Raw genomic sequence first — 19,854 nt, 5'->3', positions numbered from 1 at the left:
GGATACTTATGTTTGTGTTCGAACATGTTGGTAATGTTTTGTGAGAACTTGTTTGATCTATGGTCTTTATGAGATATATGATGTATATGTGATATATGTGATGATTATGTGATATCTGTTATGATTATGTGATATCTTTTGTTTGTTTGGATGGAATAGCAAAAACAAATAAAAAAGGAGTATACTGGTCACTTTGCTGAGTGTAACACTCGGCAAAGAGGTGCTTTGCCAAGTGCCTAGGACATAACACTCGACACACCTGGGCACCGATAAAGTTCTTTGCTGAGTGTTGTGGCCTCGGCATTCGGCAAAGAAGCAACATTTGTCAAGTGCCTCCTAGTACACTCGGCAAAGGTACTGACAAAGGGGCTTGCTGGCGACCTCTTTGCCAAGAGGTAGTCTGGCGGCCACTCGGCAAAGAGGGAAACTCTTTGCCGAGTGTTACCTAGTACACTCGGCAAAGGCTCCGTCTCCGTTACTAGCCACCGTGACGGTGACTTTTCTTTGCCGAGTACCTTGTGACACTAGACAAAGTTTTTGCCGAGTGCCCGATAAAAAGTACTTGGTAAAGAATTCGTTGTCGATGTACAGTTTACCGAGCTCTCTTTGCCGAGTGTCATACTCAACCTTCACCGAGTGTTTACAGACTTTGCCGAGTGCTTTAGGAACTGAGCAAAGAGGATGTTTCCGGTAGTATGTATGTAACAGCCCGAGAGAAGAAAATTGTGGACTTCTATAATACGTACGACAGACCCTTTCATTTGGACCATCTGCGCAGGTCTATTGAGCTTTGATGGTCCTTCGGTCCTAGCTTCCTACAAAAAGCTTGTACATCGTACATGGACCGACGGGTGCCATCCTATATATGTTTCGTTAGCCAGAACCACAGGCTTTACGGTACTTATGCGTACCTATATTGTACTAGACTACTAGAGTTGCCACTGTAATGCACAGTATGCATTTTGGCAAGACATGACATGCATGCTTCTTCGGCCACGAAAGGGGAACGCAGAACTCTGGTCATTGTTGCGTGCGTGGTGTGGTATCTCACATGCTACGTACCTGGCCTGTGTGGCATAAGTATGTGCCGTTTGGATCATTGGATGAATGCATCCGTGCACCATGAAGAAGCCGCAAAAGTCCGCTAAATACAGTTCAAGTTATGCAAGTTACTAGCAATTTTTCTATTCCACCATTATTGTGCTTGAGATTTGTTTATTGGCACATGCACTACACATATAGGATATATTAACGATTAATATCTTCTACATATATTTAGAGCATGAATTATTATTTGCTATCATATATGACTTGATACACACTGGGAAGTCGTCGTGCCTAATTAACAACTAGTTTTTTCTTACACCTTTGCCTTTGCTTGTCAGTTATTATGTCAATGGAATCACCATCCTCGAGGTACACATCCTATATGCGTTGTATACAAATAATCTGAGGATCTAGGGGAGTACATTTAATGAAAAATTATCATGTGCATCTTTTTGAAATCCAGAGGAGTCATTTTATGCATCTTTTTGTAACCCAAAAGTCGAAGACACATCAATCCTTATTGAGAATAGATTGCAAAAGTAATCTAGTGTCCAATGGCGTCCTCACGACACCATGCAAATATAATAGAAGTTTTTTATCTTTAAATTTTGAAAAAATGTGATTTTAAATATATATTTCAACTAAGATTTACTTGAAGTAGTATAGACATGTAGACATATGTTATCATGGACACACTTCATCATGCATGAATAGATGTACGATGGTACCTTACATCTCAATTCAGTTGGATTCTCTCTCCTGCTTGTTCATGCCCACAAATTCTTCGTTCAATGTTATGAGACAACTTGTCAAACCACGTGTGGCATCTCTTAGTAATCATCATGGTACAAAGGTAAAGAATATTATTATTTAGTGTTTAGATGATATCATCTAGCATTATACAATAACACTTCATGTCATTAGGTTTTTCCTAAAGTACCTATAGCGATGAATGCACACAAATAGCTAATAGCTTATAGGCAAAACAAGGTTACTTGAGTGATGTCAAGCTCCTTGCATCGTAGCAATCTATGCATGACATGGAAGTCTACAAAAACTTTAAGATATTCACCAGCGAGGAAATCCTCCTTTAGGACATGTACACTTAAGGAGCGAGGCATGCTTTTACTACATCTATGTACCTAAAAAGGAACATCCTAACTTGTTATGGCTTTTGACGAGAGTCAAACATAGGGGTATTACTAAAGCCATAGATTAATGACATGATAGTCTAATTACCACCCTCACTGATTCTCATAATAAGCAAGGGGCTCAGAGGCTATACCATCGGGTGCGCTTGCGTGCAACCTCCGATAGACAATGGAAAGCTCGGTGGGCCGCAGAAGACCACTCCTGAAAGAATTCTCCTATGTTAAGAGAACGTGCTAAGGGAAGTTAAGTACCCATTTGGGTTGTCTTCTGTCATGGGCTCGATCAATGTATATGAAGTTGCTAACCTAAGGGAGCCCTAGTTAAGAAAGTGTCTCCATGATCGCCCCAACCTTAGTTCATGCCGAGCACCAGCTCCGGGCAACATCGAGGACATGCCCTAGAATCTACAAGGTGCCTAGAGCCTTAGAGGTACTCATAAGAATAGGGCATCAGGCCTTTCCAGAAACCCATTTCCTCTACATCTGAGGAAGTGTCGAACACTCCTAGGGAAGAGTCACACTTAGGGCATGACATGCCACAACAAGCTCCTAGCAGGCTACATAGAGAAGGACTCCTGGCCTACATTATAGTTCCTCTCCGTGCTAGAGAGGAAGTCTGCATAGTTAGGAAGCCATGAAAAGGTGCACCTAGGGGAGGTGTAGCAACTATAAGAAAAATGGACTAAGGCCCATTAAAGTAAAGCCTGGCCAAAGAGAAGATACCAAGTATGAGTCGTACTTCTAACTGCCATGACAAATGATTTTGTCATTACTGTTGTATTTCCACCATAGGATAATATTGTGGCTTCGTAGCTTACCAAGAATTGCTTCAAATTTGAATGGCCATCGTACATTAGTAATTGGGGTGGTCTATACAATGGTGGCCACGGTATAGCATGTAGTTCCACAACTAATGTGTAGCATCATCATACAAGAACACATCATAGTTGTGGCCTTCATGCCGAAGGTCCCTCTGATAGTGTTGCTCTTCTGGTTGCTCAATTTGTTACGTTATGTTGCGCAACTGCTCTGATGCTTCGTCAATTTGCTTCTGGAGTTGAAAGACCCGAATCATCTTTCCTTTATGCTTTTCGACCTATTGGTGAAGAGCTTCAAGATTGTGGATCTCTTGATCGAGCTCTTCCTAACCATTTTGACGTGGGGGTCGATAATTTTTCTCTTCTGGCTTCATGCCTCTCAGAGAAGTGCATCTTTATCTTGGTTCTAAACTATAGGGGCAAGAATAGAACCAACTGATATAGTCTTCTTCGGAGGCATGACGAAGATGCTCTTTAAGGTAGTCATGAATTCACCAGAGGTGGGCACCAAATGTTGGTCACTTGCTTTTGATCCCTGAGAGAAGTCAAAAACAAGGCAACACAAATGAAACAACCTTTCACTTCACCCTTTAATTAACTCTTCACAAGGGGATTACTTAAAGGGAGAAGATAGACAATATAAATAAGAGATGAAGCAAATAACTTGTGTAATACGCAAAGACAAAAATATTTAACTCGTCTTTATTGGGCATCACTCCATTTCTTATTACATGATAAACGATTACAATTGTACCTTTGGTTTTGCAAGTAGCAATACGAAGGTAAGGGAGATACAACTTCATAGGTGGAGCGAGTCAATGTCTCCTGACCCTAAAAAAGTGTATGTATGCATGGTACTGTGCTCTTAATTATAGTTGTGGGGTATAGTTTCATCAAAATCACAATCATGCCCTCAAACTTATACATATGAGCTACTGAGCAGACTAAGGATACTGTTGTCTTTTCCTCTCATAGTCTTGTAGAACAAGTCTTGATGACCTTGCCTTGCTCCCGCTAGCTTCTTCATCACATGCATACATTGATGGACTGAAGCTCACAACTTCGTCTTGGTAAGTGCACATTATCTCTAGCTGAAGGTGTTCTTCGGCACTCATCTTGTTACACTTAAAACAGACTCCGGAATAATTGATAAGTTAATATTTTGAGGACCTTCGGCTAAAGAGTGCCCCAACACTACCAGCAAACCATTTAGCATATGTTGTTGGTGCCTCAAACATACTAGCTAACCTTTCCTTTTGGCATATAAAATCCAATACATCTTGATTTTCTTATATGGAGCTAACTCAAACTATTGGTGGCATGCATGTAAGATAGGGCACCCATAAGGGTGTCTCATGTTCTAGTATATAGGAATAGGAATACAAACTAGCCCAAGACTGATATAGTCGAGGCCTAGTGGGCCTGTAAGCACACGGTCTCCTTCGTCTCCACCAGTACCTTTGGATTTGGCTTTAGCTTTGGCCTTGGCTATATCAAGCTCATTTTTTCCTCTCCTTGGAGACAAGTCCTAGCTCCTCATGTTTGGCCTCGTGAAGACGCTCCTTTAGAGGACAAGTGTCATAGTGTTTTTGAAGTGGTTGAGTCGATGAAAGTGGTGTAGCTATGTGCATGTGTCTGGTCCAAGTCCAACTATGTGCGAGTTTAAGGTCTAGCTATGTGCAAGTTTCAGGTCAGGCTATGTGCAGGTTTCTGGTCTAGCCTTGTGGCCAAGTTTCAGTTTGTTGTTGACCTAGATTTTAGGTGCAGCTAAGTGTATGTTTTGGGTCCAGCTTTGTGCCCAAGTACATTATGTTGCTCTTTTAGTTTCAGCTACCTATTTGCATGTTCATGTTGGTGTTGCCTAAGATTTTTTTGCAGTTTCAAATGTAGTTGTACAACTTATGCTGAATTCGACATAACCTTTACCTAAAACTGCAAAAATTCTACACCAAGCCTTACGTCATAGTGCACACATTCAGTCATGAACTTCAGCTAACAGACCACCATACAGTTCTAGTTTGAACAAATAGTTCAGCTTACATCACCATACGATTCTAGTTTGGAGCAAATAGTTCAGCTAACAGACCACCATATGGTTCTAGTTCGAAAGCAAATAGTTCAGCTTACATCACCAGTTTGTAGCTACATTACAAACACATGAACATAGTTCAGTTAACAACACCAGTTCATAGCTAACATCACTAGGCCATACACATTCCACCATCAAGCCTTTCTCTTCTTGGGTGTAATCTTACATATAACTCTTCTAATAAATCTTCAAGGCGATGAATGGACACTACTTCTACACCTAGGACTTCATCAACAATAGTGACTTCTTGAGCACCATATACTCCTTGTGTAGGATGAAATTCTTGAGCACCAGGTACTTCTTCTGTAGGATGGACTTCTTGTGCACCAAGGACTTCTTGTGGAGTTGTTACATGTTGGAAACCATTGTTTTGTTGTATTTTCCCCGCGTTTGTGTTTCCTACATAAAAAGGAAACACATTAATAGTACCAACATAAAAATCAGATTATTAAGGTTTAGTTTGAGACTTGCCTCTTTTTAGTTCCATTTAGTGGGCATTTTGGGCTTGCTTTTCGATGGCCTAATTGGCCACAATTTGGACACTTTGGATGGCCTAATTAGGCCATTTCCTTAATGGTGCACCCACTTCATCAGCTATGGTCACTTTAGGCCACATAGATTTATCATCAAGGGACTCAATTCTCCTACGATAAGCTTTCCTGAATGCATCCACTTAAAAGTATTAATTGAGAAAAATATTCCATTCCCACATCTCGATATTGTTGGGCAATTATCATCACAAGAGTGTGATAATATGGTTTTCCGGTGTGCTGCCATTCAAGGCATGAACAATATTTGTATTCTACTTTAACAATGTGCATACACTAAACGTTAGTGTTGTCCCAAACCTCTGCATGGTAATGATCATATTTTTAAGTGACAAATGTCCCAACCCTCTTGTTTTTCCCTCAAGACATTTAGGACTACAGGAAGTATTTTCTCGGTCAATTTCTCTCCTATCCTATTTCAATTAAAAAGGAGTTCTATAACCGTGGTACTTATCTTGTCAGCAAGCTAAAAAAACTAGGTCTTTGTAGTCTTGAATCCAATTGTTGAAGACCACTAAAATGTTGTTGGTTATGTAGTCACACTTTATTGCTCGGTGGAAACCACATCTATACCACAATAGAGGATGCCACTCATCTAGCCAGTGCTTCACTCTAGTCATATTCTTTACATTGTCAAAGTGGTGCTCAAATATAGAGGCCATGTAAGCTCTAGCAGCAGGATAAATATGTTCTAGACTAGAGAAATACTTCACATAATTCTGCATTAGATGTTGAAAGCATTCTCTTTTCTTAGCATTTAGGAAAATTTCAGCAACTGCTCCAGTCAATCCTTTACAAGCATCCAAACAGACTGCTAGCAGAGGGAGGTCTCCAATAGCCTTATGCAATTGCTTCATGAACCTAATCTAACTCTTTTTCATCTCAAATTCAAAGAAATCAAATGCTACTGGAAACGTTCAATTGTGGCCATAAACACTGGTAGCTGAGGGCAAGTGACCACTACATCTACCGTACCATTTAGTGCAATGGAGTCAATACTCAAAGGGCATGCAACCGTCATGAAATCCTTATAGACATGGCTCAAAAGCACAAAAAACCTACTAAAAAAGTTTGCCATCCTCTATAGTAAGATTAAACTCAGTCACTGAGTCTGGCATAACCTGTAACACTGCTTCCTTCCATCTAAACAATAGTTTGAAGTTGTCCTCCTAGGTTCCATATAATTCTGTTAGGGCATTTTCTTTGCCTTTCCACATAAGCAATAGTGCAATTATGCTGCTCTTGTAAATCAGCTTGCAATTCTTTTGCTCCCAAATGCGATTTCTTCCTAAGAATAGGCAGCGCTAGGGAAGCAACCTAAGGGTTGGTTGGTGTTGTCGTCTTCCTACGTTCACTAGAAGTGCAAGTGTGGCGATCAACATTGACTGAAACCTGTAAAACCATTGACTATATTATTATCATACTAACAATATACATAACAATACATATAAAAAATACTCACAACGATAGTAGGAAAACCATCAACTTTGGGTCTTGCATTAATACGCCAAGGGCAATCACCACTTTTACAGTAACCTTGAAATCTAAATGGAGCACTTGACTCAATTCCTAACTCAAACTCATTGTTAATGGTGTATTGCCTCATAGCAAGTTCGAATTCTTTCATATCCTTGTAAAAACTACCAAACTTCATAAGATTTGACTAGTTACAAACTAATGTTGTCTCTTCTGGTATAGTATTTATGCAAGGCAATGCAACTGTTTCTTCATCCATATCCTCAATTCGGTCACCAAAACATAATGGTCTAGATCTACAAGCATTTTGCCTCGCACTTGTTTCCAGATTATTTTCATCCAGTAATCTCAATCTATTATACATCACTAGCTCTAAAGAAACGTCCCATGCTCCTTATTCCCATCTTTCATCAATTTCTATGGATCCCCAATCAATTACTACACCTTACACAACAAATGAAAAGGAACAACTACAGGATGAATCTATGCAACCATAGGTGACTGAGCACTTCAACCAACAGGTGACAGAATCGAAAACGGATAATGAAATGTACAAAACAATGAAGCAACAAACTTAGATCTGTAACAGAATCAATGATGGCATTATCAAAGGAAGGATATAGAGGTAGAGGTGGAGGAGCAGTCTGAGAGTACTGGCATCAGCTAAGATCTCATGGTTCACGACGGCGGTAATCAGTGGTAAGGCTGGAGCAGAACCAAGGAAAGTCGGCAGCGGCATTGTCTCTTCATCCATGACTGCAACCCCGCTGGCGAGGGTCGTCCTCCAATCGCGAACGGCCAGGCTAGCCTGTCCTATGTCGGGCCGACGGTGAGGACGAAATGGAGGAGTGCGGGGCATAGAGTCACAAGCGAAGAGGAGAGGGGTAAATTAGTCAGCCGGAGTAAACTTCAAAGCTGCTTACGCTCTTGCAGGTCGATTAGATGGCATCCTCATGGCAATGGTCTCAATCGGACGAGTGGTGGACGACGGCGATCCCATCCTGGCGACGTCGCGCTACGGGATACCAAATGGGCGAAACCGCGCGATGGCACTATAGATATCCACATAGCCGGCCCAAGCACAGCTAGACCCGGCACGGATTAGGACTGTGCCGGCCCAGCCCGGAGTAGGTAGCAGGCCGTGCTGTACCGGCCCACAGGTTCCAAGCGAGGCCCAAGCACAGCCCGCTAAGTTAATAATCGTGTCAGGCCGTGGGCCGGCCCGACGGGTCTAACGGGTCCATAACAATATATAATGTTTAAATGATAAAAATATCCTAAAAATATATATTTTTGAGGGTTTAAACCATATTTATTAGCTCTAAACATTTATTTACACCCACATAACCAACAAAAACACATGTTTCTTGTGTTTTATACTCTATATTCAAGTATAATATATGTATTTATATGAAAAAATAGAAAAAGAATAAAATCGGACCGTGTCAGGCCTAGCCCATCGTGCCACGCCTTCGGTCCAGACACGGCCCTTGACCGGACCGGGCCAGCACAGACCCGGTTCACTACGTGCCGTACCGGGTTTATGCCGGACCAAACCCGTGCCGGGTTTCGAGCCGCCCGGGCAAGCCCGGTCCGTTTGGACATCTATAGCCGGCACCTTCATAATCGCAAAAAAACCCTTTGGTCGCAGCAGATGCTAGTGCTGGGCGTTAGTAGTGTTTTCAGATGCCGAATCATGACGCCAGCACTTGAAGTCATTCAGCTACCTTTTGCTGCACCGATGAGAAATATGCGATTAACATGACTGTGTTTTACTTCCTTTTCTTTTGTGGACATACAGATTTAGGGCGTTCATTCAGAAAGTAAATGAAAATGAGCAGGCACAACCCAATGAAACAATTCAGCAGCAGCACAAGTGAATGCTAGAATTAAAAAAAAAATCAGATGTGTTTGAAGCTTGAACCCCAACAGTTAAACGTGCAATTGAAAGGAAAAAATACAAGCGCTGGTCATGGTTCAATAGAGAACAAAGTGTTAGTAGTAAAATCATAGTAATAGTAAGAAATATGAAGCAGGACCTCTGACAGACATGATAGTTGATAGCTTCACGAAGTGTTCAGTACTTCAGTGAAGGGCAAAGAAACCAACCGACACTACGTTGCCACGATACGGTATCATCGACATAGCTGCTGCTTGGTTCGTCAATCGAAATGGGAGCGTTAATGGAAAACGCTACCACCGCATAGCTGCTGCAGGGAAACCATTTTTTAACGTCATCTGTTTGGGTCTCCGCGGGCGAGAGCCGACAGATCGTCTTACCAGGCAAGCAGACCGGCTGTGATCTGGCCGGGCGCCGGCGGCGCAAGGAAGATGCCGCTGGCGAAGTGGAAGGTGCGACGGCGACGGCTGATTCTGCCGTGCCAAGTCTCCTTGAACAGGAAGGGTTTTATACCGCGGGAGGGTGCATCGGTGTTGCATGGGCCGGTCGGTTACGGGCTGGTCCATCCAAGCACCCGACAACGTAGCCCGTTAACCCTTTCCAAACAGGAACATGTATATTACATCTGCTAACTCAACACAAACATCAGAGTGGCGCAGTGGAAGCGTGGTGGGCCCATAACCCACAGGTCCCAGGATCGAAACCTGGCTCTGATATATCTTTTTGTTTTTTTGTTTTTTTTTGTCTTTTTCTAATAAGATGCAACTCTGCGAGCATATAGACCGAACCAACAGAGAAACGTTTGCGCTTTCTGCAGAGATGGATCGACGAAACCACAGCAAGCATCACATTCGCAGGTTCCATTCCCATCCATCAGTTATGTTCAGATGTGCGTCCAGTACTCAAATGTGTTCTTCCTTTCTTACAGCCAGCAGTCGAGAGAAGCCAAACGGATCGGCTGTACGGGGTCGAGCCTTGTTGAATCCACATCGCAGTTCGGCCAGCGGGGATAGTCAAGTTACACTTCGCTCGGGCATGGATTCAGATGGTGGTCACCATGCACCTTTCCGGCTCTCCGCCGTACGTCTCCTCCACTTCGACCAACGTGGACAGTCAGTCTGTTACTCTCGCCAAGCCAAGCAAATGAGAGCAATCTCATCGTCAGGAAGACCATGTACAGGAGGGGGTAGGTATGAGCAGGAGCTTGAGTTCCATGCCTCTGCTCAACAGCTTCCCAAAATGCGCTATTTTGTGGTGGTTGTCTGGCTGGTTGACCATCCTGAAAAAGGATCAAGTGTTCGGAAACATGCAGTGCTAGCATAAAGGGGTAAATTGAAATTGTATTCCAATAATCAGAAGGGGTGCACTTAAAAGTTCTCCACCTTAACATACCCTCCTGATATGAGTCATCATAGCATGAAGAAAAAAAAAGAATGGCATCAACAATACAGCATATAAAATAAGAAGAAGAAAAAATTGGTATGCATTTACAATAGTCAGATTGAACAAAAAGGCTAAACCATCAGTTGGGTTCTTTGGCGTTATGTCTGGATTTGCTCCGAAATCATATTCAGCCTTGGTATAATCAGAAGAGGTGCAACTAAAAGCTACCCCTTGAGATACCGTCCTAACAGTAGCCATAATAGTGTTGGCAGTGGGAAAATGAAGAATGTAGATACATCAATCAGGTTGATCAAAGAGGGGAAAACCATTGGCTGGCTAACTGAGTTCTATAATGGTATGGCTGGACTTGCTCAGAAACCATATCCAATTTTGTTATAATCAGAAGGGGTGCACTTAAAAACTCGTCCACCTTAAGATACCGTCCTAATAGGAGCCATCATGGCATGAAGAGAACAAGCGTGGCCCAAAAGAGAAGAATACAAAATTGTTCTAGGAAATAGATAAGGCAATGCCAATTCTATCGTAATGCTGCCACTGCAACAGCGATGAATGTAATTACATTGACCAAGCTGGTGAGAACAAGGTAAATCATTGGTTGGTTCCTCTGACAGTATGGTTGGATTTGCTCAGAAAAACCATATTCAATTTTGGTATAGTCAGATGGGATGCAATGAAAAATCACCCACCTTCAGATACCTCCTAGGGATCGTCATATTAATCATCCATAGACTAGTAACTTAAGATATTGTTGTAGATATATAGAAGCATATTACATAGTTGTGACAATATTATGTAAGCGCATATATATATATATATATATATATATATATATATATATATATATATATATATATATATATATATATATATATATATATATATATATATATATATATATATATTTGTAGCAACGAGGTTTTGTAGTTTTGAGATGTAGCATCGTGAGCAGTTGGGAAATTATATTACAATGGCCGTGGTTGTTTTCAGACTTTACAAAGTAGGTATGCACCAAAAGAAAGTTGACAGTCGACAAGGAGTTCGTGAAGTTCATTTGGGGTCTTATTGGACCTTTTTCTCCTTCTTAATATATATTCGCGTAGTTCTCTTGCGCTTTCGAGAAAAAAAAAGTCGACAGGGAGTTCGTGAAGCAACGTAGTTGGCAGCGGATTAGTATATATACAATTTTTTAGACAACTAAACACTGGCTTGAAGCCTGCTAAAAAACAGCTTGTCAGAAGCATTTTTAATCTTTATGGGGAAAAGATACAGTATCTAAAGAACAACACTACGTTGTGTTCACTGGACGAAGCATACCTGTTTTCGATAAAAGTTGCAGACGGTAGCAATGATCTTCCAACAATTGCAAATAGTGAGTGATCATGCCAATGCCAAAATAGTTAAGGAGTAAATTAAATTTGTGCTTTATTTGCAACATGGATTAAGTATGTAGTTTTCGACATAAGTTGCAGCTCGCGGCAATGATTTTCCAACGGTTGCAAATAGTGAGAGATCATACCAAAAAAATAAGGAGTAAATAAAATCTATGTTTTATTTGCAACATGGATAGTATGTAGACAGAAAAGTCACTTTGATTAATGTAATTAAGGGATGCATGCAAAAAGAATCTAGCCGAGTTGGTTAGGTGATTTGAGTTGATCTTAAGTTCGAATCCTAGTGAGAGCAAATTTCAGCCTAAGATTAAAAAGGTCACTTTTGGTTCTTCTAGTTGTTTGTATATGAGATGGACTGACCTACAGGGGAAGGTCACTCGTTGGTACTCCTAGTTGTGTGCACATGCGATGGATGAACCTACAGGGGCGGATCCTCGTGTAGGGGTTGGCAGGGTTCATTAGTTGGTTCTTCTAGCTGTGTGCACATGAGATGGACGCCCCTACAGGGGCGGATCCTCGTGTAGGGGCTGGGAGGGCTCAAAGCACGAGTAAAGATCTAGCATATAGACCCTCATGCTGTAGGGAGACCCGCTTTCATGACCTTTCTAGATCAGTGCTTCGATTGAGCTTCTTTTTAATATAATACTGTGAGGATGGTGTTCATCGGTCTGCCGAGTTTTTTTAGTTAAGAGATATGTTTACAAACAATGGTGATGTGTAGTTTGTTCAAGAATTTCATAAAAGTTATAATATGTAAAAAACAATACTACATTGTATTTATTGGAGAAAGCACACTTGTTTACAACATAAGTTGTAGCTCGCGGCAATGATTTTCCAACTATTGCAAATAGTGAAGGATCATGCAAAAAAAGCAAGGAACAAATCAAATATGTGCTTTATAGATTGAGAGAAGGTATGTGTTGGGCACCAAAAAGAGCACCGGACGGTCCGGCCCTGAGGCCGGACGGTCCACGGTCCGTATGGACCGCGCCTGTGGGCCGGACGGTCCGCGCGCGCAGAACAGAATAGGATCTCGAGTTTCTTGCTATGTTTGTTGACGAAATTCACGGAATTAGCTCGGGATATTGTTTGTAACGGGTCTAGCCCCCTCCTATATAAAAACAGAGGAATACGGCCGATTTAAGAAATGAATCGAACCCTCAATCAATACAATTTACATTTATTCTTAGGAGTAGTTCTAGTCTAGTTCTAGGTTAGTCTTCCAACCCCCAAATTCATCGCTTCTCTTCGACTCTACGTCGATTAGAGGAGTCTAGGCCGGTCTGCCGAGCCTAGACATACCCTAGGATCTCTCCTCCCTGACGGGGTCCCTCCCGGGAGCGAGATCCGGGCGCCGCCGGCGACTTCCACCGCCCCTGCGCACGCGCGGACCATCCGGCCTGTAGGCGCGGACCGTGCAGTCGTCAGGCAGAAAACCCTAGCCCTGCGCCAGGTCGCGGACCATCCGACCCCTGGCCACAGACGGTCCGCGCTTGTGTAGAGAGCACCGCCGCCGGTTCTTGTTTAGTGTTTAGCGCCCGAAAAAGGTGTCGACATACTTTTGGCGACTCCGCTGGGGACAACACATATAGACCCATCAAATCGGCCCTCAATGGTCTGTTCAAGGGATAGCTCTGATATTTTCCCAAGCAACATTAAAGAGCCGACTTGGGAGACCTTGCCGGTTGACGAACAGCTCCAATTCGAGAAGCACAAGGAGCAGTTGATCCAAGAAGCGAAGACGAGATTCCTGGCCAACTTCAAAGTAGACAGGAACAACAAGGTCATTCGGCAACGGGCGCTGAATCTGGCTTCACTTCAACCTACTACGACTACCCCCGAGGTAAGCAACACAAACAACATACAATCTCTTAAGAATTATGTAGATGAGCAGCGAGAACAAATGCAAAATATCATAGGGGGTATGCAAAATGATTATAGGAGGCTAGTACGTGCATTTGATAAATCTACTATTGCAAATTTTCCTTCACACGAGGTTGAATTAGGGGAAAACACACGTAATACATCGGCTATAGGTTGTCACGATCAGTCACAACCCATTTATGGGATGTCGATGGACACATACCCTGAGCAACCACAAATTGGCATTAAATCAGTCGATCTGCACTTGGTCGGACCGTCCGCACGTGAGCGTGGACCGTCCGGGCTAGCAACAGCCGGACCCATTTTTAATGAATTACCTAGACATGCGCCCGAGCCACAATGTGCTGCGCAGAATCTAAACTACCTAGTCGGACGGTCTGCATACAGCGACGGACGGTTCGCATATAATCACGGACGGTCCGGGCACATATCCGGACAGTCCGCGCATACCGCCGGACGGTCTACGTATCCAACCGGACGGTTCGTCGTAAAGTTTTTTGAGGAGGATTGTTACCTGAATCCTCACTCGTCCCAACAACACTTCCCATTATACTATACAATGCATCAGCTCATTAATAAAGAATCCCAAGCCCAGGAAAGCTTTCTGGCCCCGCCTAGAAGGCCGAAAAGGAACGGCCAATCCTATGAGCCATATAGGGCAAATAGTAATGCACCACATAGCTCAAACCAATGGGGGGGAGATAACACGCTAATATCCAGCCAACCCCACCTATGTTTGACCAGACAGCCGGTGGTCTCGCACCAGCTGCCATCGATATAGTGAGGGAAGAAATAGCCGGGGCGTTCTGAGATAAGCTCGAAGTAAGCATGGTCCCTGGGGGGCAATCATATCGGAAACCTTATGACAGCCGATTTGATCACCATCCATACCCACAGGGAACCAGGATACCCGAATTCGCAAAATTTTCAGGTGACCAAGGAAAAAACACGCGCGAACACATAGGCCAGTTCTTAGCACAATTAGGAGAATTGGCCGACACAGAAGCATTTCGCGTGCATTTATTTTCATTTTCTTTAACAGGAACCACGTTCGCATGGTACTCTACATTACCTCCTAATTCTATCTTATCATGGGGGGATTTAGAACAAAAATTCCATTATCACTTTTTCTTCGGTGACTATGAGTTAGATTTAGTGGACTTAGTGGCCTTAGAACAGGCGAAAGACAAATCGGTTAATGATTACATCCGGAGATTCCGGAATACAAGAAACCGTTGCTTCCAAATTCATTTAGCAGAAAAACAACTAGCAGGATTAGCCTTTAATAGGCTGTGATATTTGTTAAAAGAAAGATTAGAAGGCATCCAATTTTTCACGCTAGCACAATTACACCAAAGGGCTTTGGCCTGTGAAAGCCAAAGCAAAGAAACTGCCAAAAATATTCGTCACAATGTCTATATAGTAGAATGCGACCAAAGTAGCTCGGACGACGAATCAACAGAAGTATACACTGCTGAAATGGTTTGGCCAAAGCAGGCCAAATCTTTGGCTTGCTCCTCCTTGCAGCCGGTTCAAAAGAAACGACAAGAGGAGGTTAAATTTACATTTAATATTGGTAATTGTGACAAGATATTCAATGAATTACTCAAAAATGGCAACATTAAAATAAATCATATTGTTCCATCCACCGACGAACTAAAACGTCATGCATACTGCAAGTGGCATAACTCATTTTCTCATGTCACTAATGATTGTAATGTATTATATCGATAGATTCAATCGGCCATTAACGAAGGATGATTGAAATTTCAGGAAATGCAGGTAGACACGGAGCCCTTTCCAATGAACATGATCGACTTCGAGAGCAAGAGGGTCTTGATTCGGCCAAGCACAGTCGATAAAGGCAAAGACAAAGAAGTAATCATCGTAATGCGAAAGAGGCCGATAGGATCATAAGACTTCTTGCAGGAAAGTGGTGGCCGAGAAGACTCCTGATGGAGGCGAGACTCTTAAGCTGACCATCACGACCTCCAGCACTGGGGGGCAGGCACAGACCAAGGGGCAGGAGCAGGAGCCCGTGCTGCGCATTTCGGATGGTTTGACGCACAGGCGTAGACGGACTAGGACCACGCTGGACGGTCCGACGAATTCCAGCAGACGGTCCGGCAATACTCAAACCCGCAACGACCGCGTACCTTCAAACCACGATGACCAGAGATAGGTACATGGAAAACTAATACGTTCAAGGCAGCTAGTTGGTTGGTCAAATCCGGCCCGACTTTCGATCAATTATTGTCTAAATATGTGAAAAAGAAGGCCGGACCTAGTGATCGGCCAATGAAGCGACCTCGCTCGCCCATTCGTGAGCAACATCAGGTAAGACCGATTGGACCACCTCACCAATCGGAAGAAATGGAAGGTCATACTGTCCAATTAAGACCTAACATACCTGCATGGACACCTCCACCCCTAAATCCACCTATGCCGTATCCATACACATACATACCTCCACCATATGTCCCAAACCAAATGTGGGGCATGCCACCATATCCATTTGGGATGCCACAGTGCCCCGCTTGGGGGCACCCCAAACATCTGTATTCAATAGGTTGGCACCTCCAGTACAAGATCGATTGAGCACTGCTCAATCTGGTCACCAGGCACAAGCCCAACAAGATTGCCAGACTACTCGGCCCCAAAGGTCGACCAATCTGGCAGGGGGCATATGCCTGCAGCAACTGAAAGAACGACAAAAAAGGACATCATCAAAATAGGTGCAACAGATGTGACGGAACCTCCCAAGTTATTAGGCCCACCTACAGTTGTCCTTGTCCAACGGACCTCAGACAACCCTGTAGATGCCCCTGAATTACTTGAAAAGTTCGGTATCTGCTTTTCTTACCTTTCCCAAGAGCGTTTCACCCGTCACGCAGACATTACAGAACATCGGAGATACAACAATGCGGAAGCGATTACATAACTTACATTTATTTGAAAGTAAGATAAAGTTAGTTATTACAGACCAGCATATAAACACGAGTGCAGAGTACTTAATATTACAATACCAAGGGAGGTAAAAACTCCTCCCGATAAGTTCTTACAAAAAAAAATTTATGGAGGACCAGGTCCTCCCGCAGCCTCATTCTTGCTTCTCTTCATTTGACACCACCCTGGTACAAAAGCAACAAAAATTTGCTGCTTCCTCACCTAAAAACAATAGGGAATAAAACCCTGAGTATGGAATTACTCATCAAGTCTTACCCGACTAAAGAAAAGACTCTCAAGGGTATGCGGGTTATAAGGGAGTCAAGGTAAGGTATCTCAAGATCAAAGACTCCGTTTTGCATAAATGCTTACTAAAAGTGGATCCTTAAAAATCTAGTTTTATTTTCAGGTTAGGTAAAATTACCTGCATCTAGAGTTCTTTCTAACCTAGTTCAATCACTTCTCCTGCACTAGCCAATTTCTTATCAAGTCCTTCATCTTTACTGGAGTTCTACGTATAGGGCAGTGACCAAGTCTTCATGACCGCGAAGGTACGGCGATCCGAATCGATTATACTCAGCTGAGGATCTCCAATCACACGACATATGTAGCACTTAACCCTTGCATATGTCAACCCGCCACCGGGGTTCTTAAGACCAGATCAGGTTCACGCGAACCGAGAGCACAGATACACCACCATCCAGCCTCTTGCCATGGAGGGTACACGCTACTCCCATCACCGCTCCACGCCCATTCCGTGTTATCTTATTCTGGCCTTAGTCTGCCCGAGGCAAGGCTTACCCATGATGAGGTATGTGACCAGTTAAAGGGTCCTCGGTCATCAAGCCTACATCGACACGGTCCTTAATCGACTCAGACGGAGACACTACACCGAGACTCTCTTCTCGTGCAAGTCACCCGCCCGGTCTCAGCTTAATCATTTAAAACCCAAAGCTTGGTACCTGGCAGAGGTACATCTTTTCCGATGTTGAACCCATCACGGCCGTGATGGATCCACCATCAAGTTTTATTTTCAAAAACATCCTTCCCACTTTGCCAATCATCTCTTGTAAAACAAAACTTTTTGTTTTGCTAGAGCATCACTAAGTAGAGTAAAAACCTTTTGTAAAAGCAGGGTTTCAAGGAAGGTAATCAAGTTCAAGGAAGTTAATGCAGGAATTGTTTAAGCATTCAACTCCTATCACCTAATGCATTAATCAAGTGAGAAAGATTTAAAAACATCAAGGAAGGTGGTAAATGCACCGGGGCTTGCCTTCGTTGATAGGTAAGTCAGGCTCGGACCCACAAATATCAAGGTAGAAACAGTTTCCTGCCTCAGATTCCGAGGGTGGTGGTGGTGTCTTCTCTTCGATTACCTCGACTTCTTCTTCGTTTTCTTAAAGATAACAATATAGATATATGTAAGAATGTATGCCATGAAATGCTCATGAGAGTGCAAAGATAATAATAATTTATTATCTAAGGTTCTTGAATACAACTTTCCTTCACGGTTTTCCGGGAAACTAGGGTTTCTGGAGTCAGTAAAGGAATTCAAAGGGCAGGGGTGGGTTTTGGGTTCTAATTATCAAATAAGATCCAAATCAAACCAAACTCTACCCAAGGCTTCTAAATAATGTGTAGAGCTCATATAAAAAGTTTGGGCATTTTTGGAATGATTATCTATTTTCTAAAAATCCAGAACTAATGTTTTAAGCTACTTTAAACATTCCAAAATTCCTTATTTAATCTAAAAATCATGAAACTATTTTTATTAAATACTATGCAAAATAAGAAGTCTAGGAAAATTGGTTTGACATTTTTAGGATTTTTCGACCATTTTCTATAATTGTTTTAGCTCTGGAATAAAAAGAAAAAGTGAAACTTGTGAATAGTATTGGGCCAATTCTAACCCGGCGGCCCAGCAACACAGGGAACAGGGAAGCGCGCCCTCGCGCGCTCGCGCGCGCCTGCGCGTGCTCTGGCAACTTTGCAGAGAGGCCCTCGGCTTAACGGCTAAACCGAAGTAGGTTCATTCACTATTGCACTAAGTCGCTGACACTTTGCAAAAATGTCCTTGAACTTCTATTTCTTCGCAGAATGGGGTCCCCAACGACGGCGAACACGGCCGAGCTCCGGTGAGCTCCTGGACCGGCTGAATGGGGCAACGACTGGGGTTCCCGAGCGGCTAACACCAAATTGGACCTTCCCCGAACCATTCCCCTAACCTAATTTCATCAAGGACCACATGGCTTGCTCTGGCCACGGTGACCGAGGATGTTGCGGACAGATGAGTGCGTTCCCGGTGATCCAAGGCTACTCAGTGCAATTGAGTGGGTCGATGGGCATCACGGGTATATGAGAGCACTCAAACAAGGGAGAAGGCGACATGAGCTGACCTGAATGGTGCTGGCCACGACGAGCTCGGTTCTTGCAGTGTGGCGGACCGATTTGGGGGAAAACAGCGATTCTCCGGCTGGGGGGGCTAATCGAGGACGGGAGTGGTTGCTATAGCTTCACAATTTAGAGACGAAGGTTGGAGCTCAGTTGATTTGAGCGAAGGGAGCGAGGATGTGGTGAATTTATAGCCGCGGTGAGTCACTGCCGCGACCATGGTGATAACCATCGCCAGTCTTAGCTGGCGATCAACGGCGACGTCAAGTGCTACCCTTTTCTTATGGCTTGCCACGTCCCTGTTGCGACAGTAACACGGTCGAATCGATGCGGCGTGGAAGAACGAAGGTGAACGACGCCGATGATCAGACACGACCGGGAGAAGGGATGGCCGTGTGGCAGCCGGAGTTAGTGCCCTCCACCGCGGCGGTCTTACCCGGAGCAAAAAGATCTTCGCACGGAGATGCTCGCCGCCCGATCATCCTGATCCCGGCGCAGATCGCGGCACGGATAGGTCGTCGGCAGCAAGGAACTATCGCGCTGGCAGTCTGATCCACATGGGACACTGTACCATGGCGAATGCTCTTCAGTCGGTCTGACAGACAGAGTTTGGGCCTCATTTTCTCTCAAATTTCTGTGCCAACACGTCCAGATCTCTACAGCAATATTATATTACTATAAACCAGCTACAACTCGACTATAGGGATTAAACTTAGTTGAGCATTGGATCAAGGTTGAATCCAAGTCCAAAGTTAGCTCTGTTACACTGCAATTCTGAATTTCAGAGTTCCATCAGCCTGACAGTCCAA

At 43.5% G+C, this 19,854-nt stretch overlaps 2 non-coding genes across 2 annotated transcripts; one reads left to right on the top strand and one right to left on the bottom strand.

Moving 5' to 3' along the window:
* The first annotated feature begins 9,673 nt into the window (after window positions 1–9,673).
* TRNAM-CAU (transfer RNA methionine (anticodon CAU)) lies at window positions 9,674–9,745 on the top strand. Its single transcript has one exon. It is a non-coding gene; the product is annotated as a tRNA-Met (tRNA).
* A 1,031-nt stretch (window positions 9,746–10,776) lies between these two features.
* Window positions 10,777–10,881, bottom strand: LOC111590687 (small nucleolar RNA Z118/Z121/Z120). Its single transcript, XR_004855729.1, has one exon. It is a non-coding gene; the product is annotated as a small nucleolar RNA Z118/Z121/Z120 (small nucleolar RNA).
* Between the last annotated feature and the right edge of the window lie 8,973 nt (window positions 10,882–19,854).

This window comes from Zea mays, chromosome 1 (genome assembly GCF_902167145.1).
Source record: "Zea mays cultivar B73 chromosome 1, Zm-B73-REFERENCE-NAM-5.0, whole genome shotgun sequence".
Taxonomy (NCBI): domain Eukaryota; kingdom Viridiplantae; phylum Streptophyta; class Magnoliopsida; order Poales; family Poaceae; genus Zea; species Zea mays.
This window is presented reverse-complemented; position numbering and strand designations above follow the sequence as displayed.